This window comes from Rhipicephalus microplus, chromosome 1 (assembly GCF_043290135.1).
Source record: "Rhipicephalus microplus isolate Deutch F79 chromosome 1, USDA_Rmic, whole genome shotgun sequence".
NCBI lineage: Eukaryota > Metazoa > Arthropoda > Arachnida > Ixodida > Ixodidae > Rhipicephalus > Rhipicephalus microplus.
In genome coordinates this window covers 230,817,897-230,834,281 of record NC_134700.1, presented here as the reverse complement: position 1 = coordinate 230,834,281, position 16,385 = coordinate 230,817,897, and the positions used below count along the sequence as shown (strand labels likewise).

General features: G+C 47.8%; 1 long non-coding RNA gene across 1 annotated transcript in view; it reads left to right on the top strand.

Moving 5' to 3' along the window:
- The first annotated feature begins 6,980 nt into the window (after positions 1–6,980).
- The window catches only part of LOC142811509 (uncharacterized), a 324,450-nt gene continuing 315,045 nt past the window's right edge, over positions 6,981–16,385 (top strand). The window contains exon 1 of the long non-coding RNA XR_012894676.1: positions 6,981–7,130. This is a non-coding gene — a long non-coding RNA (uncharacterized LOC142811509). The remainder of the gene's footprint in view (positions 7,131–16,385) is intronic.

Sequence of the window (16,385 nt, the reverse complement as noted above, 5' to 3'; positions counted from 1 at the left end):
CTCAAGCGCTCTGAACACCTTGCTTAACCAGCAATGTATGGGAAGAAATAGTCACATATATGCCGCCAGTTCACTACAGAATGCAGGCATTCTTATACCAGCGCCTACAAAACAACCGTAAAGAAACAGACGAACAGGTTATAGGTAGCGCCACCAATGGTGAGCGGTTGAACGAGAGCGGGGACACGCGCTCCCATAGGAACCCCGCTATCTGAACAGGTCAGGAGTGTAGTAGGTCATGCTCTACAAAAGCTTGCGCCTTGGCTTTTCCCCCAGGTGGCAGTAGTCGCGGCAGTGACAGTAGTCAGCTGCTAGTGGGCAGTGGCATCGCCGACGCTTACGATTCGCCTGGTGTTTGTTGTCTGACCTAGAACCGTAGAGTTACTTCGCCAAATTGCGACAGTCTGACGCTTGAATGCTTATTTGTTCAGGATTCTTGCATGACACTCAGCATTACGAGGTGTTGTCCAAACTCACTCCGCAAGCGCCGTGATCATGGCGTGGTTTCTAAAGTCCCTAAAAAGTTCTAGGCTTTTTTAGCGGTTTCCCAGGGTAGAACAAAGTAGACTGGTGTAAACAAAGAGGTTTAAATTTTGACCTCTTTGAGTGTACACGACTCACAGGGACCGGGTAAGATAGAAGGGGGCAATGGAGTGAACGAGGAGGCCACGCCGCATCTACGCACACACACACACACACACACACACACACATATATATATATATATATATATATATATATATATATATATATATATATATATATATATATATATATATATATAGTGGGAGTAATAATTCAATGGGCCAGTTAGTCTTCGTGAAGGTATGGGATATGGCACAACGGGAGCGTTGTCAACAAGGATAAATATATTTATTTCCCAACAGTTTCGGGAGGGGTCCTCCCTTCATCAGGGGATGAGTTATACTGACATGAGCTTCCAAACTTCCTTGCTGCCGCGTCCCTCTCGCCTTGAAAGACGTTTGCGAGAGTGAGAGGGAACTGGAAAAAGGAAAAAAAACAAAAAAGGGGTATAAAAAGACGAAAAAAGAAAGAAAAGAAAGAAAGTAAAAAAGAGGAAGAACCACTGTCAACACTGAGAATGAAGCCAACTGTCCGTCTACATCCACATACGGTTCATATCACGTGCTGTTCAGTTCTTGACGTGTGTCGGGCCACCCAAGATTGTCGCCATGGTGCCGGGAGGGTCCGGGACGGCGTGCCTAAAGAAAGGGGTTTCCCCGTAATTGGTCGTTCGGCGGGCGGCGGGCGGTGTCTGTAAAGGAAAGGTTTCTCGTTAATGGGTCGGTCGGCTATTTACCTTTAATCTTCGTCCGTTTCCCTTCAACGGTCATGAAGTGGTAGGCGAACGTAAACACTTTGTATGTGCATGTGGAAAAAAAAAACACACACACACAAGAAAGGACAGTGTACACGTACGAGTCAGTCAGAAAAAAGCATGGTCTCCAGCTATCAATCTTTGTCACCAATTTTCTCCTGGCTTACTTCTCGGAGGCAGTTGAGTTTTCCGGGGTCCTCGTTGATACCGGCTACTAATGTACGAAATTTGAAAATAAAATATGCCTCACGCTGTTCGCGCTCGCGTCTGTTTGAAAAACCGGACTGCAAAAGAGTTACGCTAAAATTTTCAATCTTGGGTGGCCCGACACACGTCAAGAACTGAACAGCACGTGATATGAACCGTATGTGGATGTAGACGGACAGTTGGCTTCATTCTCAGTGTTGACAGTGGTTCTTCCTCTTTTTTACTTTCTTTCTTTTCTTTCTTTTTTCGTCTTTTTTCTCCCCCCTTTTTGTTTTTTTTTTCTTTTTCCAGTTCCCTCTCACTCTCGCAAACGTCTTTCAAGGCGAGAGGGACGCGGCAGCAAGGAAGTTTGGAAGCTCATGTCAGTATAACTCATCCCCTGATGAAGGGAGGACCCCTCCCGAAACTGTTGGGAAATAAATATATTTATCCTTGTTGACAACGCTCCCGTTGTGCCATATCCCATATATATATATATATATATATATATACTTTCGCAAGTACACGCATTTAGGACACACGTCACCGCCCCATCAACAATATCTATCCATACAATGCCCCTTAGCACAGCTACTATTTTTAGGCGGGGAATTTCTCGCACGACTACGTGTTAGACTTGAACTGGTTTTTGGACGACATACTGTCGAAAAGGTAAAACTTACAGTGCTCATTTGTACAGAGACACGCTATATTCGGCTTCGCCAACTGTAAACCTTCGACGCAAGACTAGCACCCAGATTTTTTTTTTTTTTTATGGGAGGGGGTGCAGCAGAACGACTTGGCAATGAGTGGTCGCTGTGAATGCGTGTAAATATTTTAGTATACCCTCAATAGTTAAATTACGAAAAATTTTCGTGGTGCAGGGGGTTCAGGTTCTCTTCCTCTCCCCTCTTTACTATCGGCCTCCTGGTTCTGTGTGCGTTTGACACGGTACTTTTTTTTTTCATCTCGCATCTTTCTGAGTGCAGCTAACTTCCAATAAATCGGCTCAGTTATTCTGTATATTGTAGACGCCTAACCGATGAAGAAAGAGTTAATACAGAAGAAATAAGTATAAGACGCGCCCTTTCTGAATTATTTTCGATCTTTGAGGTAGTGTTCCTCAGGACCTCAATTAAGTTCTCTGTCTGTCTGTCTGTCTGTCTGTCTGTCTGTCTGTCTGTCTGTCTGTCTGTCTGTCTGTCTGTCTGTCTGTCTGTCTGTCTGTCTGTCTGTCTGTCTGTCTGTCTGTCTGTCTGTCTGTTTCACAGGGGCTTTTATGGAGCTCAAACTCAGTAGATTGGCGTGTCATATTTCAAGGTATATGGCAGCATGTGCTAGACATGAATGATGGGCAGGTACGAAGAAATCTGCATAAAGAAAGCGCGACGGAGGAGCCGAAGCAAATAGCAGGTTCTGCACGCGGCGCGCGGCTCTTTCAGCACTATTCGACTGCAGCGCCGCCGCTACGGGCAACGTGGAAGGGATCAGGCGGCGAGGCGCGGTCACGCCACTCAACACTTTTAGTACACTCTAGAAGTGACGGTGGCACTGGCAGCTTGTACTAGTTGGTATGGCCACAGGTATGGCCAACGCCTCCTCTAGAAAGATGCCTGAGGAATGGCTCGCGCTCCCAGCGGAGTTGGCCTGCCTTCAGTTTTAAAGAAGCTCCGCGCGGTGGCGCTCGCGACCGACACTACTATGTCAAGATGATATACATCATCATCATCATCAGCCTGACTACGTCCACTGCAGGATAAAGGCCTCTCCCATGTTCCGCCAGTTAACCCGGTCCTGTGCTTGCTGCTGCCAATTTACACCCGCAAACTTCTTAATCTCATCTGCCCACCTAACCTTCTGTCTCCCCCTAACCCGCTTCCCTTCTCTGGGAATCCAGTCAGTTACCCTTAATGACCAGCGGTTATCCTGTCTACGCGCTACATGCCCTGCCCATGTCCATTTCTTCTTCTTGATTTCAGCTATGATATCCTTAACCCCTGTTTGTTCCCTAATCCACTCTGCTCTCTTCTTGTCTCTTAAGGTTACACCTACCATTTTTCTTTCCATTGCTCGCTGCGTCGTCCTCAATTTAAGCTGAACCCTCTTTGTAAGTCTCCAGGTTTCTGCTCCGTAGCTAAGTACCGGCAAGATACAGCTGTTATATACCTTCCTCTTGAGGGATAGTGGCAATCTACCTATCATAATTTGAGAGTGCTTGCCGAATGCGCTCCACCCCATTCTTATTCTTCTAGTTACTTCAATCTCGTGGTTCGGCTCTGCGGTTATTACCTGCCCTAAGTAGACATAGTCTTTTACAACTTCAAGTGCACTATTACCTATCTCGAAGCGCTGCTCCTTGCCGAGGTTGTTGTACATTACTTTCGTTTTCTGCAGATTAATTTTAAGACCCACCTTTCTGCTCTCCTTTTCTAACTCCGTAATCATGAGTTGTAATTCGTCCCCCGAGTTACTCAGCAATGCAATGTCATCGGCGAAGCGCAGGTTACTAAGGTATTCTCCATTGACTCTTATCCCTAACTGTTCCCATTCTAGACTTCTGAAAACCTCCTGTAAGCACGCGGTAAATAGCATTGGGGAAATTGTGTCCCCCTGCCTTACACCCTTCTTGATTGGTATTCTGTTGCTTTCTTTATGAAGCACTATGGTAGCAGTTGATCCCCTGTAGATTTCTTCCAGAATTTTTATATATACTTCATCTACGCCCTGATTCCGCAGTGTTTGCATGACGGCTGATATTTCTACTGAATCAAACGCCTTCTCGTAATCTATGAAGGCTATGTATAGTGGTTGGTTATACTCTGAGCATTTCTCTATTACCTGATTGATAGTATGAATGTGGTCAATTGTTGAGTAGCCTGTTCGAAATCCTGCTTGTTCCTTTGGTTGATTGAATTCTAATGTTTTCTTTACTCTGTTAGCAATTACCTTTGTAAATAGCTTGTATACTACAGAGAGCAAGCTGATCGGCCTGTAATTCTTCAAGTCCTTGTCATCTCCTTTCTTATGTATTAAGATGATGTTAGCGTTCTTCCAAGACTCTGGTACTCTTCCCGTCAAGAGACACGTCGTAAACAGGGTGGCTAGTTTTTCTAACACAATCTGTCCTCCATCTTTCAGCAGATCTGATGTTACCTGATCTTCACCAGCAGCTTTGCCCCTTTGCATGCTCTCCAAAGCTTTTCTGACTTCTTCTATCATTACTGGTGGGGTGTATTCTGGGTTACGGCTAGTTCTTGTAGTATTAGGGTCGTGGTTGTCTCGGCTACTGTACAGATCTCTGTAAAACTCCTCCGCTATTTTAACTATCCTATCCATATTGGTAGTTATTTTGCCTTCTTTGTTCCTTAGTGCATACATCCGACTTTTGCCTATCCCAAGTTTCCTCTTCAATGCTTTGACCCTTCCTCCGTTTTTCAGAGCGTGTTCGATTCTCTCCATGTTATGCCTTCTTACATCGCATACCTTACGTCTATTAATCAACTTCGAAAGCTCTGCCAGTTCTATTTTGTCTGTTGTACTTGACACTTTCATGATTTGACGCTTCTTGATTAGGTTCTTCGTTTCCTGGGAAAGCTTGCCAGTGTCCTGTCTAACTACCCTGCCTCCAACTTCCACTGCACACTCCGTAATGATACTCGTCAGATTATCATTCATTGTATCTACGCTAAGGCTGGTTTCCTCACTTAGAGCCGAGTACCTGTTCTGCAGCGACACTCTGAATTCCTGTACTTTCCCTCTTAGTGCTAGCTGATTGATTGGCTTCCAATCATCCAGATCAATCAGATATACAGCCAATCAATCAGATATACAGCAGCTGGCGAATATATGCGGAAGGGAAGGTGAAGCTCTTGGACTAGGATTCAGTGTAACGAAGTGTGGATTGATGGTATTCAATGATCCCTGTGATCAGACGGTGTCCATACAAGGCCAAGAAATACCGAGGGTAAGCGAATACAAGTACCTTGGAGTATGGGTAAATGAGAGTGATAGATACATGGAGGTACAGGAAAAAGCCTCGGCAGCAAAAGGAAAGAGGAATGCGGCAATAATGAAGCACAGAGCGTTGTGGGGATACAATAGGTATGAGGTGCTTCGAGGTCTGTGAAAGGGTGTAATGGTTCCAGGGCTTACTTTTGGGAACTCAGTGGTGTGCATGAGGGCAGAGGTGCAATCGGGAATGGATGTAAATCAAAGGACTGTGGGACGCCTCGCGTTGGGTGCTCACGGGAAGACGACAAACGAGGCTGTAAAGGGCGATATGGGGTGGGCAGGTTTTGAGGCGAGGGAAGCGCAGAGCAAAATAAGGTTCGAAGAAAGGCTAAGAAATATGAAGGAGAGTAGATGGGCAGAGAAGGTGTTCCGTTATTTGTATAGGAAGAGCGTGGACACACAGTGGAGAAAAAGAACTAGAAGACTCACTAGTAAATATACGGCTGGTACTGTAAGCCATATGTCAACAAAGAGCGTTAAGGGAAAAGTCAGGGAGGCGGAGAGGATTTACTGGATGGCAGCTATGGAGAAAAAACCGGCTTTGAGTAACTACCGAAAGGGCAAAAATGAAATAAGGAGGGAGGCATTTTACGATAATTCAAGGGGAAGCGCTTTACTGTTTGAAGCGAGATCGGGTTGCCTTAGAACGCGTAGTTATAAAGCAAGATTCAGTAAAGAAGAAGAACAATGCACATGCTGCGGGAAAGATAAGGAAACGGCGGAGCATGTTCTGATTGAATGTGGAGATATCCACCCAGGTGTACGTTTGGGCACGAGCCTACAGGAAGCCTTGGGTTTTAGGGACAACAATGGAAAGCTGAACACACCCGCGATTGAAATAAGTAAGAGACGGTTAGAGTATTGGTGGCAGAAAATTAGAGAGAAAGGACAAAAATAAATATTGGAAAAATAAAATATGGACAGTGTGCCGTAAATGGCAGAGAACTTAAGCTGAAAATTTACCTTTTTTTCCATTAAGATAGAATTTATCGAAGTAGAGGCATTAGGCCAACATCAAAAAAAGAAAAAAAAAAGTTTTTTTTTTGTCGAGCCTGGTGGCATACTTGTCACCACCCCGTTATTAAGGGGACGCTCATAGCATCCATCCATCCATCCACTATCACGGCGACGAGCGGTACCGGCTGAGCGTTTTTCATCTGCGGCCCCTAGGGGCGTGTCAGTCGAAAGTTGTTCGAGACCTGCAACTGTGCATCACTATTTCGGAGGCTATGCAAAGTGTTGCGTTGTTGCACCGTCCGCCACAAGTGACGCTAGCGACCGAGAACATTTTCAAAATGAAGGAGAGAAAGAGTGTGGCAGCTGTTTTTTTTTTTTTTCTCATGCGGCAGGCATCTTCCTAAAGGAGGCGTTGGTAAGGCATGACGATAGTTATAGCGCGAGAACAAAACGACGATACAGAGACAAGAAAGACACTAAAGACACGAGCGCTCGTGTTTTTCGTGTCCTTCTTGTCTCTGTGTCGTCGTTTTGTTCTCGCGCTATAACTGTCGTAGTACGCTCTAGTCGGGTGGTTATGGTTGTTATGCGTGACTGTGAGTAGAGTAACTGTGCAGCATATCCAGTGACTCCAACTGTGAGTACAAACGCATGCTTATTTGCCATCTCTTGTCTATGAACTAGCTGTCTAAACGAGCATTAGCCGAAAATATGTGTCACCTGTGCATTTGCGCTGTTGTGACTTTTTGGGTCGTCCCGACAGCGCCTAGTGTTTCACGCCTTTCGCCGATTTGCATCAGGGTAAAAAGATCGTATTTTTGTCCCACAACGAAAATCATCTATTTTAAAATATTTTTCTTGCTATATCGCCGCGCGCCCGGAACTTTAACTATTAAGAAGAAGAACATGAACTTTATTTGTCGAATCCAGACGATTCGAGTCCGGCGTTTTTTAGTGGGCCTGGGCACCCACCGCGGATGCGGTTCCGAGACCTTGTCTCGAAGCGGCTTCCTCGGCACGCTGGAAGGCCCAGAGTTGTGCTGTCAGGTTCGAGCTGAGCAGTGCGGCCTTCCAACGCGAGCGGAGGCCGGCGGTGGAAGAGTGAGACGAATCGCCATTGTTTGAATTGTTTATTAGGCCCTGACACTCCCACAGCATGTGACTAAGGGTGGCAACCTCGCCACATGACGTGCATCTGCTTGTAGTGTATATGTCTGGATACATGGCGTGCATGAGTCTAGGGTTTCTGTATGAATCTGTTTGTAATTGTCTGAAGTGTACCGCTTGCGTTCTGTTTAGCCTTTCGTGAGGAGATGGGTATATGCGTCTTTGTAACTGGTAATGTGTGGTGATGTCGTGAAACCTGGTCATACGATCCTCCCATGCCCAGATGTCTGCAGTTCCCCGCGGGGGCTCGTCGTCCTCCGGCGATGCTCGGTGAGTGAGGCCTCGAGCAATGCGGTGAGCCGCTTCGTTGGCGGTGCTCAGTCCGGTATGTGCCGGGATCCATAACAGGTGCCTTCGGTTATCGAAGTCGACCTCTCCTGGATGTATGGGATGTCGTTGGAGTATGTGAAACGCCTCTTGCGAGATGCGTCCGTTGGCAAAATTGTGAATTGCTGTTTGCGAATCACTAATCACGTATGTGGCATTGGTCTGTGTGAGGGCCAGTGCTATAGCCGCTTCCTCTGCCGCTTCAGCGTGTGCCGTGTTCACAGTGAGGCTTGTGATGTACTTGCCACGATGGCCGGTAACTACAGCCACGAAACTCTTTTTATTGGTATAACGCGCAGCATCAGTGAAAACCGCTTCAGTGTCGTTGGAGTAGCTTTGAGTAATGCGTTGTGCCCTGGCTTTGCGCCGTCCCGTATGGTGTTGGGGGTGCATGTTGCGAGGCAATGGGGGTACGTATACTTGCTCGCGTACCGATCTTGGAATTTCGACTTTGATGCCGTGCTGCGTATGGTACGTGATGCCAAGTTTTTCGAGTAGGTGTTGGCCTGGGCGGGTCTTGAATAGGCGCTCGAGCTGGGAAACTTGTTGCGCCTCCACGTGTTCCTCGAGGGTGTTATACAACCCTAGCTCTAGGATTTTGCTGGTGCCAACTCCGGGCGCCAGTCCCAACGCGAACTTGTACGTCTTGCGTATCAGGGCGTTAAGCTTGTCTTTTTCCGCAACTGTCCATTTGTGAAACGGTGCCGTGTACATTAGTTGTGAAATAACAAAGGCTTGTATGAGTCGCATGACGCTGCCTTCGCGCATGCCCGCATGTTTGTTCGTGATGCGTCGGATGAGTTGCATCCTGCTGGTGGCCTTTGCCATTATCTTGCGCAGTGCCTCACCATTGCCGCCGTTCTGCTCAATCATCATCCCCAGTACCCGGATCTTCTTTACCATTGGGATTGGTGAGCCGTTTGATGATGTTAGTTTGATTTCTTGTTTTTCTGAAGGTACATAGTTTTCGGGCGGGCGTCCCTTTTTCACCGGTCTATATAGCAGTAATTCGGATTTTTCGGCCGAGCAGGTGAATCCCGTGCCTACGAGGCAACGTTCCACGCATTCTATGGCCGCCTGTAAGCGATCCTCGATCTCTCCGTCACTGCCAGTTGTCGTCCAGATCGTAATATCATCCGCGTATAGCGTGTGGTGCAGTCCATCAATTTGATGTAATCGCTTGGGTAACCCCAGCTGGACGAGGTTGAAGAGCATCGGCGAGATCACCGAGCCCTGCGGTGTACCCGAGCCTTCCAATGTTGATTTGATTTGATTCAAGCTGTCCCACTCGCATGCGTGCGGTTCTTCCAGTGAGAAAGTCTCGGACGTAGTTGTACACTCGCATTCCTAGGTTCAATTTGTCTATTTGTCGCAATATGGCGTCGCGACGAACGTTATTGTCCAGGCCAAGGATGGCTCTCGTTGAGTACCCAGGATTTTCTATGATTTGATGTTTTAGTTGCAGAAGAGCATCCTGCGTGGAGAGATGTCTTCTGAACCCAATCATTGTGTGTGGTAATAGGTTGTTGTCCTCGAGGTAATCTGTTAGTCTATTGAGAAACGCATGCTCCATCAGTTTACCTACACATGATGTTAGGGAGAAAGGGCGCAGGTTCTGCAGCTGCAATTTCTTGCTGGGTTTCGGTATAAGTATGATCTGCGCTTCTTTCCATGGCTAGGGTAACTTTCCACGCACCCAACACTCGTTAATTTAACTTTTGAGTTTCTCTAGCGATCTGTAATTGAGGTTGCGCAGTGCCCTGTTCGATATTCGATCTAGGCCTGGGGCTGACTTGGTATTGAGTTTGACGAGGGCCGCCTCGATTTCGGAAATTGAGAATTCTGCGTCTAGGATGGCGTTGCCTTCTCCCCTGTAGTCCGGATGTACTTGCGGGGGCGTTTGGGATATGTAATAGAGTTCTGCTTCCCGTAGGAAATCTTGCTCCGTTCCCCCGTAAGCGTGTATGATTTTGCATATGCCTCGCCTCTGTGAGGTCTTGGTGTTCGCGGGATCTATGAGGTACCGCAGTATCTGCCATGTGTGACTCGTAGGAAGCTGACCATCCATCTGGGTCTTGGCTTGCCACATGTGCAGTAACCGGGTGTCTATTCTATCAAGCCCAGCTGTTGACGGCATCATTTGCGTCGCCCTCTCGATGTCGCGCCGAAGTTGCTCGGTCCATTGCTCAATGTCTTTGATGTCTTCAATCTGTTGCTTGTCTCGATTTTTTCGTAGTAGTTCCCAATTGGTGATCTTCATTTGGCGACCGGCATTGTGTTCCTGTGGGCCGCCTTCTGCTTTTATAGAGATAATGTAATGGTCACTGCCCAAGTTTTGCATGTTGTTTCTCCAAGTCACCTTTTGTGTATTGCACGTAAAGGTAAGGTCGGGCGTGGTGTCAGTGCTGACGCTGTTGCCCTGCCTATAGTTGGTGCCGCTGGGTCAGTGACCAGCTCGAGGCCGGCGAGTTGCGCCGTTTCCCACAAATGCCTGCCTTTCGGCTGATCGTGTTTGTAACCCCACGCCGTATGCACCGCGTTGAAGTCGCCTCCAATGAAGAGTTGTTGCCCCTGGGCGATATAGAGTGCTCGTTTGAAGAGGACGTGAAAGCGGTGTTTGCGGCATCTCGGACTGCTATAGACGTTGAGTACGAAGATGCTGTCGGGCGTCTTACGCAGTGGAATTAGGTCTACGAGGACGTTTTCAATATCCTTGACATGGATGTCATGTTCGATGACCGTGAGCTCTCGCTTGACCAGTGTGGTGACGTTGGGATTTTCCTCCTTGCCTGTTATAGACTGGTACCCTGAAAGTTTGGCGGGGCCGTTTGTTTCCTGCAGTATGATGACGTCTGGGCGTTCGGGGATCGTTTTCAGGTATTGTTGTAGGTGCGCTCGTTTGTTTTTGTAACTTCTGCAGTTCTACTGCCATATTGTATGTTTTTGTTTTCAAGGGTATCTTGCCATGGTTATGTGGTACTACATGTGTGGCGCCGCTTCGCTATGCGACGTCACCAGCGCGCTGTTGGCAGCTTCTAATCTGGACAATCTGAGATAAATGCTCTCCAAGCTCTGTTGAATTGTACGCGTGATAGTCGCGGTGATAGTTTCCTCGAGACTGCTCACGCGAGCCTCGAGTGCCTTCACTCGGGTGTCGCCTGTTGCTGCGTGCGTACGCTTGGAACGTACTGACTTTTTAAGGGAGATACGAGTTCTTCTTGTGTTTCCTGCATTGCCTGTTGATCAGTCTCGCTGTGAGCGGCAGACTGGAGCTTTTGTATGAGTTCGTCCTTTGCGTGAATCTGTGCCTGCATGCATTCAATTTGTTTTTGCATAGTTTGTATCGTCTGTGTTAACTGAGCTATCTCCGCCTCTATCTTAGTGTGTATTTTGCCGCCAGCCTCCGCCTTTGTTGCGCGTTTTCCTTTAACCGCATCTGCAAAGCTCACCGAATCAGTTGCCTTCGCGTCCCTCGTTGGGGTCCGTCCAGGTGTTCGGCGGCGAGCTCGGCGTTGCTGCTGCTTTCGGGGTCCCGGTGTGCGGCTACGAGATCGGGAGTGGCTTCGACTGGGTGTCCTGGATCTTGAGCGGGGCTTGCTGGTGGAATAGTTGGTGGCAGTGGCCTCTGCCTCCTCGTTGGCCCTGCGTCGTTCCCATTGTCTCTTCGTCACGATGTAGGGCGTTTTGTACCTTGCACGGCAGTTGCGGTCCGCCGTCATGTGTGCACCCCCGCACAGCTTACAATGGGGGGAACGCTGGTGGTTGGGGCCTGGGTTAGGGGCGTCACAACCACGACACACTTTGTCCTTGGGCTTTCGGCACACGTCCATGCGGTGACCAAGTCTCCCGCAGTAGTGACACATGTCGATTTGCTTGCAATACAAGGTGCAGCGAAGGAGAGCGCCGCCATAATTGACGTAAGTGTGCACTCGTGGTCCTTCAAACGCCACTATGACGGTCGTGGTGTTACTGAGCCGTTTGGCTGCCAGGGCATAAGGGTTACGTGCGTGAACCATGCTGGTATGAATGGACTTGGCGTCTTCTTCCAACGGGATGCCCTTGATTATTCCCTTCACCGTGTGGTCGGGGGCCGTCTCGTACGCACTATAACCTCGTGGTGGCGGTCGCCGATGGTGATGGCTTGAAGCTGTCTGTACTTATCGGCGTGAGAGGCATGGGGTGTGCTGACGACGATGATGTTTTGATGGTTGTTGGAACACACCGTGTCCTCCCCTGCTTCATGAGCCGGTATGTAGGCCGCGCGGTAAATCGCCGATGCGAGGCGCACGGTTCCAGTGGTGGTCACGTCGAGGCCTCCTCGTGGTCGTATCGCGATCTTGAAATCGCTCCGTAGAGTAGTGGCATTTTGCTATTTCTAATGACTTGCTGCTTGATGTTACGCGGTTGTCGACGCGAACGCTGTCGGTTGAAGTCCGCTCCCTCGCCAGTGCAGGAGGGGGCTCCGTTCTGGGTGTTGCTCTGCGCGTTTGCGCGGTTAATTTGGGTCTTAGATCCGATGGTGCACCAATCCGTGCCCTCCAGAAACTCTTCGGGGGAGATATCCTCCCCGTTCACTTGGACTTCCATCGTTGTTGGGCGAAGAAAGCGCCCGCCTCAGAGGAGACGCTCAGCGCGTCTCGTCGGGTGGCCGGCTTTCGTGAGCATCGGGCCACAGGGGCGCGGGTTGAAAACCTCTCAAATCCGGCAAAAAGTCCTTTCCCACCTTGAATTTTGGTGTCAGTGGAATCCTGGTCACTTTCCGCACGCGTTGTTGTTAAATTCATGGGCTGAATGACCGAAAATCACTGGCAAATAGTTCTTGGAAGACAGAGCCGACGTGATGCGCGTCCGCTCTCTTCGGCGACCAGCGCGCCCTCCTTTAACTATTAACACTCTTACAATTACAGTTTACGTGCATTTTTAACAGTACCATTCAGGCTGGTTCATAGTGCACAAAACTGATGCATTAAAGGTTCACATAAAACTCGCCCATAAAATTAGTTTGTGTTTGGCTTGCGTAGAGAAAGGAGAAAAAAAACACGCTTGGTGTTCCGTGACGCTCGTCTTGCGTCTTGCATCTCTCCATGTCTACTGTTGTCCAGGTCGTAGTCCAGCGTGCCTGCAGTGTAGTAGAAGTACAGTTTCTAGCAGTATATTTCTAGACACTGTAGTAGAAGTGGAAGTGTACCGTGCGCGGCGCGTTCCAAGGGAGGCGATGGGCCCCCGCTACAGTGTACTAGAAGGGGGCAGTGGAATGAACTGGAGTTACTGTATATGCTACCTTTAGGTAGGTAGCATATACAGTAACTCTAACACGCATTCAGTAATACAGTAACACGCATTCTAGTCACACGTCACTGCCCCGTTACCAATATCCATGCAATGCCCCTTAGCACAGCTATACTATTTTTAGGCAGTGCATTTCTCGTCCGACTACGTTAGACTTGAACTAGTTTTAAACTAGGTTTAAGACGTCATACTGTCGAAAAGGTGAAATTTACAGCGCGCATTTGTACAGAGACCCGCTATATTCAGCTTCGCCAACTGCAAATACGTTCGGTGCAAGGCCAGTATACCCAGATTATTTTTTAGGGGCGTGGTGCAGCAGAACGACTAACTTTGGCAATTGGTGGTCACTGTGAATGCGTGTAAATATTGCAGTATACCCTAAACAGTTAAATTACGAAAAGATTTCGTGGTGTAAGGGGTTGCGATTTCTTTCCTCTCCCCACTCTACTTATGGCCTCCTGGTTTTGCGTGCGTTTGAAACGGTATTTTTTTAAATCCCGCAGCTTTTTGAACAGAGCTATCTTCCAATAAATCGGCTCAGTTATTCGGAATATTGTATATTAGTATAAGACACGCTCTTTCTGAATTATTTCCGAACTTTCACAAGGGCTTTTATGGTGCTCAAACTCAGTAGATTGGCGTGTCACACTTCAAGGGCTATGGCATCGTGTGCTAGACATGAATGATGGGCAGGTACGAAGAAATCTGCATCAAGAAAGTGCGACGGAGGAGCGGAAGCGCATAGCGCGCGGCTCTTTCAGTACTTTTCGACTGCAGCGTCGCTGCTACGGGCAACGCCGAAGGGATTAGGCTGTGAGGCGCGGTCACGCCACTCAACACTTCTAGTACACTCGACCACCGCAACGATAACGCAGGTTAAGCTAGCTAAGTACAGCCTGGGGGCGCTAGGGGACGCTGCGAGCCAAAGGAGCGCCTCTGCCAACACATCTTGCACTGTCAGTTCGTGCTATTAACGCATGTTACCAGTTCCTCGTTGCCGGACTTCTCGCATTGAATAACTATGCTCCTCGCCAGATTGTGCTGTACGTGAGCGAAGAAGTTACGTTGGTGTTTGCGCTTGTGTGCTGGAACGAGAGAAAAAAAAATACTGGGAGGCGGCGGGACGAGCGAGACAGCTTCTGCATTGTGCCAAATTGTAACAGTGGCTACCACTCGTTTAAGGAGGCGCACTCCTTATTTCGCGTGCCGTTGAAGCTGACCGCCGGGAAGAATGGTCGCGGAACATTAAGAGAGGCACCTTTTCTTCCTCCGTGAAGAGAGGTGATTGAGTGGATCGGTGGATGGATTGATATGGCTGTACCCTTTAGACTGGGCGGCGGCTAGTGCCACCTAGCCGTAATACTTAGTGAACCAAAAACTAGATTTATCTTTTTTTTTCGCTTTAAATAGTGAAGTTGAGGGCTGGTACTTTGCAGTGAAGGATTTAATTTTCACTCGTGCCTTGACTTTAGCCACCAATCAGATAACCTCCTTATAGTTAATTCTACCCGCTTAATGTCTATTTTGCCCTCACTGTCCCTAAACCCCAGTGCTGTGAAAAACTCTGTGCCATCATCCTGAACTATAGGGTGAAGCCCCTTACAGAACATTGTCAAGGATTCGGCAGTTTCCTCCTCCTCTCCACACGCACTGCATACCGTGTCTACCCCTTCGTATATGACCCGATATGTCTTGGTTCACAATACTCCCGTCTTGGCCTCAAACAGTAGAGAACTACCCCGAGTATTATCATAGATCTTTTCCTCGGCAATTTCCTGCTTAAAAGTTCGATAGATCTCTTGTGCGGACATCTTAATAATGCCGATTCTCCACATATCGGTCTCCGTTTTCTTCACCTTCTTCTTAACCAATAGTTCTTTTTGGTTCGGCCCCCTGCTGTTTTCTAAGTATTTACCCGTCAATTTCCTGGTTCGCTTCCTCCATTTTGTATCGACATTCTTCATGTACAAGTAGCTGAAAACCTTCCTAGCCCAACGCTTTTCCCCCATTTCTCGCAATCGCTTCTGGAATTTTATCTTGCTGCTAGCTTTCCTGCCCTCAAATGATGTCCATCCCATTCAGCTTGTACTCCCTGATTTGGTGTATTCCCGTGAGTTCCTAAAGCAAGCCTACCTATTCCACGTTGCTTAATTTCTAATCTTGCTTGAACTTCTGATATCAAGCACAAGATCGCATTGCCGAACGTCAGACCAGAAACCATGACCCCTTTCCATATTCCTCTCACAACATCATACCTATTGTAATGCCACAGTGTCCTATTTTTCATCACTGCTGCATTCCTGATACCTTTAGCCGTTACGTATATTTCGTGTTCTCTTAGGTACTTGGTCCCATTTTGCTTATCCATACGCCTAGATATTTGTATTTATCTGTTATATCTAGCGTGACCTCCTGTATCCTAAGCTCACTACCTTCATTATCATTAAAAGTCATGACTGCTAATTTTTCCTTACTGAATGTGAAATCTAACCTATCTCCCTCATCACCGCAGATTTCCATCAATCTCTGCAAATATTCCTTGTTGTCGGCCATTAGCACTATGTCATCTGCGTACATCAATGCTGGTAGTGCCTGTTTAATAAGTTTTCCTTGTCTGACGAAAGTGAGGGTGAAGCTAAGCCCACTTCCCTCTAATTTGGCTTCTAATCCTTGTAGGTACATCATGAATAACAAGAGTGACAGAGGATACCCCTGCCTAAGCCTCCGTTTTACCTCTGTGAGCTTGGATACCTGTTTTTCCCATTTTATAACTACTCTGTTACTTTTATAGATATCCTTTAAAAGATTAGTGACTTCATCTTCCGCGCCTAGTTTGTCCAGTATTCCCCACAAGTTCTCTTCAACCACTCTATCGTATGCTCACTTCATATCCAAAAATGACAGCCACAGGGGCCTGTGTTCTTTTTCTGCTATTTCGGGGCACTGCGTCAGTGAGAACAGACTGTCTTCCAACCTCCTGTGTTTCCGAAACCCATTCGGCAGTGCCCCTGGCACCCCTCATCCTCCATCCATGCCTGCAGTCTTTCCTTTATAATCTGCATCGCCAGCCTGTAGACCACTGATGTCACTGTTATAGGATGGTAGTTGC